Genomic DNA, 7569 nt, shown 5'->3' with positions numbered 1-7569 from the left:
GGCGGGCTCAGAGGAGAGTGGTCTCCAAAGGTCTGAGCCCTGAGCACAAACAAAGGGGGCAATTTATACACTTTTACTTCTGCATACTTGGCACTTTTGGCCCACGTGGGAAGCAGGGCAGGGAGAAGAACCCGGAAGAGCCCCGGGGCAAGGACTGGGACACTCTCCCTGGCTCGGTCGACCATTTCGGACACAGATTTTCCTTATCACATTTTTTCTAGGTGAAATAAAAGCTAATCAAAAAATTATTTCAGGGGTGCCTGGGTGGCTCAGTTAGTTAAGCGACTGCCTTCGGCTTAGGTCATGATCCTGGAGTCCCTGGATCGAGTCCCGCATCGGGCTCCCTGCTCGGCGGGGAGTCTGCTTCTCCCTCTGACCTTCCCCCCTCTCATGTGCTCTCTCTCTCTCTCACTCTCTCAAATAAATGAATAAATAAAAAATCTTTAAAAAAAAATTATTTCAGGAATGACATTGCTTTAAAAACTGATGAAAGAAGCATTTGGGATGGTTATCAATTGGTTTTCTTATAAACTCGTAGGCATTCTTCATATATTTGGGATGTAAATCCTTTGTCATATATACAAATACATTCTCTACTCTGTGGCAGGACTCTTCACTCAATGGAATTTTTAATTTAATTTTATTTTTCAATGAAATGTTTAAATGAGAAGATCTTTTAATGCAGCCCAATTTATTAGTTTTATCTTTATATTTGTTTTTATATATCTTGTTTAAGAAATATTTGCCTATCTCAAGGTCATCAAGATATTCTCTTATGTTTTTTTTTATTCTTATGTTAATCCCCATACATTACATCATCAGTTTTAGATGAAGTGTTCCATGATTCATTGTTTGTGCATAACACCCAGTGCTCCATGCAGAATGTGCCCTCCTCAATACCCACCACCAGGCTAACCCACCCTCCCACCCTCTTATGTTTTTTAAAATAGGCTTTACTGTTTTACATTTCACAGTTAGGTTTATCATTTATCATTTTACATGTCATATGTGCTTTGAATCAAGATTCATTTCCCCCATTGTGTTAGGTGAATGATCCATCACCATTTATTGAAGACAGTTCTCTACCCTACTGCATTATAGTGTAAGCTTTGTCATAAATCAGTAGCCAACCATTCACCTATTTTTTAAAAAAAATTTTTAGAGAGAGTGAGGCGAGTTGGGGAAGGGCAGAGGGAAAGGGAGAAAGAGAATCTCAAGCAGACTCCACACCCAGTGCGGAGCCTGACACAGCATTGGACATGGGGCTCAATCTCAGGACCCTGAGATCATGACCTGAGCCAAAATCACAAGTCAGACACTTAACCAACTGCACCACCCAGGTGCCCCAACCATTCATCTATTTCTAAATTGTACTGTTTCATTGGTATATTTGCCTATCCTTTATCACCACCCCACTGGCTAAATTGTGTTTTCATAGCAATTCTGATTATTATCTGATACAGCAAATCGTCTCTATTTGTTCTTTTCCAAGAGTCTATTAACTAGTTTGGGCCCTAGCATACCCATACATACTTTAGAATTGTCAAGTTGCACTGCCAATTGTGGAATTTTTATTGAATTTTAAGATCATAGATTACTTTGAAAGATTTGACATTTTTATAGTATTGAGTTTTCCAGTCCGTAAACATGGACTATCCTTCCATTTGTGTAGATTTTCTTTCATTCTCCAATAATAGATTTCTTTTTTTGGGGGGGGGGGGCGCTTTATACAGTGAAGATTTATTTCTCACTCATATCACAGTCTTGTGGGCTGCAGCAGCGGCTTGGAGATCCAGGCTTCTCAATGTGAGGTCGGCACAGTGACCAAGGATGAGGAAGAGAGCACAGAGTTGGCACAGTGGACACTTACATCACTTGTGCTCACACATCTCTGGCCAAGACTTCTCACCTGATCAGCTTAACTGCAAGGTATGGGGTGGGGGGAAGGTGTATGTGAGCCCTCACACCTCACAGCCTCACCAGGGAGACTAGAAGGAAGAAAGAGGGGAGAAGAGAAGGTGCTTGAGACTAACTATTGTCATCAAAAGCCATCCTACCCACCAAGAGGGAGAAACACCTAGGAGGGAATTCATTCATCAGTTGGTGCATCTTAAATCCTACAAATGGTGCCAACAGTATTGTTACTTTGTAGATTTCTTGAAATTTTCTTTTTACACAATCGTTTCTTCATTTTCATTTCTTCTACTGAAAACTTTCAGTATAATGTTGAATAGGAGATTAGTGGACATCCTAATTTTTTTTTTTTTTTTGGACATCCTAATCTTGTTTCAGTCTCAAACAGAAATCTAACACCATTTCACCATTAAATATGTTGTGGGATACAAGATATAATGAAATTTATTTTTGGAGATACACTTCATCTAACTAAGTAAATTGTCTTCTATTCCTAGTTTACTTATCATTTTTATCATGACAGATATTGAATTTTATTAAATGAATTTTCTGCATCTATTAAAAATAGTCATTATTTTTCTCCTTTGGTCTGTTAGTATGGTGAAGTACATTAATTTTTCTAATGTTCAATCATTCCTACTTTTATCTAATTGCTCCAGTTCTGTCTTTATATATATCTCTATTTAGTGTGCTAGCTTTTTGTTTAGAATTTTTATATCCATGTTTATGAATGAAATTGGCCTATAGTAATTCTCTTATGTTCTTGTCTGCTTTTGATATACAATTCACACTGGCTTCATAATATGAGTTATTTCCTTAAATGTGGGGATTTTCTAGTTATTTCCACTCTGAATTTTTACCTCTCTCATATTTTGGCTGAGTAACGATTCTCATCTTTGTTATTTCTCCAGTGCCATCAAGTAGATGTTTTCAACTTTCAGGTTTCCTCAGCAGTAGGGTTAATTTGAATATCTTACTGTGTAATTCCCAGACACTTCCTCATCTGCTTTTCACCACAGAAAACCCTGGGCTCTTTACATGGGATATGTATCATCTCTGGTTGTTATCTTAGAAGAAATTTGGGCTTTTTTTTTTGTCTTCCAATAAAGCAGGTCTCTTTACTCCAAGATGTAATGATTCACTCAGACCCCTAATCTTTCTTGAGCTGATGTTAAAATGCCTTAGGCCAGTTAATAATTTCACATTAGCTGGGTGTCTGTCCTGTGCAAGGCACTGTGCAAGGTACTGATGATACTAGAAAGAATAGAGCATTGCCCCAGATTTCAAGGCGCTCACTCCTAAAGAGGATGTGGAAGTATACTATCAGTATAGTGTGATAGGTGGAAAGGCGAAAGTAATCTAAGAGTACCAAAGAGACAAAGAGGAGGAGAACCTGAGACTTGGGGAGCTAAGAAAAGATTCTGGTAAAAGATGATCCTGAAACAAGTAAGAGAGAATAGAAAATAATTTGATGAAAGACAGGCAGAGGGATGAAAGCAGAGTGAGAACCTTGTCCTCACCTGGTGTTTACTTTTTTTTTTAAAGATTTTATTTATTTATTTGAGAGAGAGAGCAGGAGCAGGGTGAGGGGCAGAGCGAGAAGCAGACTCCCTGCTGAGGAAGGAGCCTAACTCGGGGCTTGATCCCAGCACCCTGAGATCTTGATCAGAGCGCAAGGCAGACGCTTAACCCGACTGTGCCACCAGGCACCCCCACCTGGTGTTTATAAGCCAGGAAATATGGCACATTTTGACTGAGTGACAGAGTTTGGGTGCAGGTGGGAGTGGGGGGAATGGAATTAAGTTAGTTACTTCAGGGGCGCTTGGGTGGCTCAGTCAGTTAAGTGTCTGCCCTTGGTTCAGGTCATGATCCCAGGGTCCTGGAATTGAGCTCTGAGTTGGGCTCCCTGCTCAGGGGGAGCCTGCTTCTCCCTCTCCCTCTGCTGCTCCCCTTGCTTCTGTGCTCGCTCTCTCTCTCTCTCTCTCTCAAATAAGTAAATAAAACCTTTTTTAAAAAAGTTAGTTACTTCAGATGTAGCCCTTTTGGGGCCTCCAATATTTTCAGTAAAATATTAAGATGAGAGGAAGAAACACCCACCTGTAAAAAGAGCAATACTTCCCATCTTCTGAGGCAGCGTTGGCCTGCCGCTGAGGGTGGGTCATGCTACAGGACAGAGAGGCAGGAACTTGGTCCCCCTTTTTGTGACTCAGATTCTTGCCCCATTATCTGACGTACTGAGGGTGACAGTGAGGCTGCAGGGATGAGAAAAGCCCTGGGAAACCAAGCTTAGGAAGAAACTGCTTGTTTTTTAGGCGTTCATTTCAGGTGTGGCGTCTCAGACCCTGTTCTTCTGCCTGGTCAAAAAAGAGATGCCTTCTGATCCTGAGTCACCATAATATTTTTCATGGCTACCAGCCTCCAGGACCGTACCTTCCCCTATCTTAGAAAGTTTTATTTATTGGAAAGTGCTCAGTGATTTTAGGTGGAGCAGGCTCTGATTTTATCTGATGTCTGACTTTTTTTTTTTTTTTTTTTTTAAGTAGGCTCCTTGCCCAGGGTGGGGCTTGAACTCACAACCATGAGATCGAGTCTGACACTCTAGGACATTCTACCAATGCAGCCAGTCAGGCACCCCTCTGATATCTGATACTTAATTAAGGGAACTGTGCCACAAAATGCCCCAAGATATTTCAGTCTGTGTACAATATGGGACTTAGCAGGCAAAAGTGCACCTGAGAGGAAGATAGCCTTCATCCTCTATCATGGACAGATGCTGACGTTTTTCCACTCTCCCTTCCACCATTACTGATTGAAAATATATCCCACTTGAGGCTGGGTCTTATGTTTCCTCATTTATGGATTTTACATGCCAATAGTCACTCTTTTACCAGTCTTGGACTACAACCTTTTATTTATTTATTTATTTTTATTTTAATGTAGGCTCCATGCCCAACGCGGGGCTTGAACTCACAGATCAAGAGTCATACACTCTATCACCTGAGCCAGCCAGGCACCCCAGGCTATATCCTTCTTGATTGCTGGTATTAGCCTAGTGCAGAGATGGAGGAGAGTGACAAAAGCTTTGGTTTCTAATTAATTCCATATTGAAAGGTAAACATTTTTATTTGTATCCTGTTTAGAGCCATTTAGTTGACACTGGGATGGCTTACATTAGAGGATTATATTGATCCAGGCATCAGGAACCCAGCTAGAGGCAGTACTTGCTGAGAAAGGCTCCCCAGGTGGTAAACAGATGGTGAGGTTTGAGGAGAAAAGACAATTTCAAGAGATCTTTTTTGAGGGGGAAGGCGGGGAGTACCTGTGTGGTTCAATCAGTTAAGCATCCAACTCTTGATCTCAGGGTCCTAAGTTCAAGCCCTGCGTCCTACTTAACAAAAAAAAGGTGTTTTTTTTTTAAAGATATTAGTTTTAAGCAATCTCTACACCCAAACCAACATGAGGCTTGAATTCACAACCCTGAGATCAAGAGTCGCATTCTCAACTGACTGAGCCAGCCAGGAGCCCCTCTAGAGATCTTGAATGGAAATTTCTCAATTCCCTATTCTTGTCAAATCTAAAAAGAAGCAAACCCTTATTATGACATAAGATTTTTCTCTCTTGCTGTCGGCAATATTTCTGCCTTTATCTGTCAGCTGACCCAAGCCAGGCAGCGACAAAAAAAGTATGTGCAGAGAAAATGATAATGAATGGAGGTGAATGTTGAAGTACATGGACATTATCCCTTTTTCTTCTGCTGACCATTCTGGTAGAATAATATTCAGATCAAGTGATAAAGCCATGGTATCTTCTTTATGAAGACTCAAAAGAGAAATCTTCCCCTTGCTTCTGGGGTGGGCAGCAATTAGAACTGTAGGGATATGATGAGACTGGATAAAATTTCATGCATAATTATTGATATCTTCATTTCTTGCTAGTCCTGGGGTTGTATGTATGCTCTAGTGATACCATATATGGTAACACACAAAATCAACCCTCTTCAAGTGTCTGTATATTTTTCCTAAAACTGTTCTGCGTCCAGTGAACTCACCTGATCACAGATCTACTCTCATTTTCTTTTTTTTAATTAAAAAAAATTTTTTTTAAAGATTTTATTTATTTTTCAACAGAGAGAGAGACAGTGAGAGAGGGAACACAAGCAGGGGGAGTGGGAGAGGGAGAAGCAGGCTTCCCGCCGAGCAGGGAGCCCGACGCGGGGCTCGATCCCAGGACCCTGGGATCATGACCTGAGCCAAAGGCAGACGCTTAACGACTGAGCCACCCAGGTGCCGCACAACAGTAATCCTGGCGCTACCAGGAGACCTCCCACATTTTCTACTCTGACCTCCACCCCAGCCTGAATTAAAACTTCCCAAGGTTGATTTTAGTTTTAGATTTGCATGGAATGTTCTATTTACCTCTATTGCAGTTTTCAGGACATTATATTGTAATTATCTGCTTCCATCTATCTGCCCCCTACAGACACTAAACAGTTTTAGGGCAATGCCTATATTTTAATCTCTATTTCCCTGGCACAATTACAGTACCTGAGGCAAGATTAGGTGTTTATAAAAAAGCCTGTGAATAAAACATACCCGAACACCAGTCCTAGGGAGTGACAGCTCTTTTGAACCAATATGACATAGGTTCTTGAGCTAAGAGGATGCAGGACTTACTATATACCCTTATTGAAGGATACCTGTCTCAGTTCATAATTCTCAGGGCACATTTCTTAGTAGACAAGGAAAAAAAAAAAATCTAAATGTAATGGTGGAAGCATTAGCTCAGTGCATGAAGAGGTAGAATTCTAGAATGTTGAAGAGAGGCCAAAGATTCCATCCTTGATTGCAAGACCCTAATTTTTGCATATGGTGACATTCAAACCTCAGTCTCTTTGTGGAGGAAGAGCTATAAAATCCTCATGTAGATCACCTGTGTGTGCCAAATGGTGTGAACAGAGTAGGAAAGATTATTGCTCTTACAACAAGAGCCACAAGCCTCCAGAGGCAAAAAGTATGATACAAATAAAACATGCGTCTCCCAGGAGCAACAGTTGAGACACGAGACCAGCCACCTAAATAGGCCACTGACACTTATAATCAGCCCTCTCAAACTGCATTCACAAAACTGCATTTGCATCCTATCAATGTCAGCTAAAGTGCAGTAGAGAATTGGCAATTACTTGAAAGTTCTCCAATGGCAATTCTGTACTAATACTAGGTTAAGCAGGAAAATGAGCAATTTTTGTCTCTCTAGGTCAAGTATGTATACAGCATCAGAGTCAGGAAACAAAAACACACAGAGACAAAGAGAACAGAGTACAACTGGAGGACGGATACAGAGTGAAAGAGTAAAGTCTTCAAGAAGGATGCCATGGTTGCCGGTGACCCCTGTGATGGCCTATATGCTTGTCTGCCTCCAGGGCTTGCCCTGGGCAGAGCCTGTTTGGCCACCTCTTTGGCAGGTATCTGTCCATTTGGGCAAACTGGTGCTGGTGGCAGAGTCCAGAGCACAAGTGGTGGGTACATAAAACTGTAAAGTGCCCGGGATGATGCGGGAAGTGGTCTGGACGGCTCCAAAAAGCAGCAGCAAGGTGGACTGTATTGTGCAACAGGCCATGGGTCTGGTGACTGCGGGAAGATGGTGCAGGTGCGTTCC

This window comes from Neomonachus schauinslandi, chromosome 9 (genome assembly GCF_002201575.2).
Source record: "Neomonachus schauinslandi chromosome 9, ASM220157v2, whole genome shotgun sequence".
In the NCBI taxonomy this organism is placed as follows: domain Eukaryota; kingdom Metazoa; phylum Chordata; class Mammalia; order Carnivora; family Phocidae; genus Neomonachus; species Neomonachus schauinslandi.
This window is presented reverse-complemented; position numbering follows the sequence as displayed.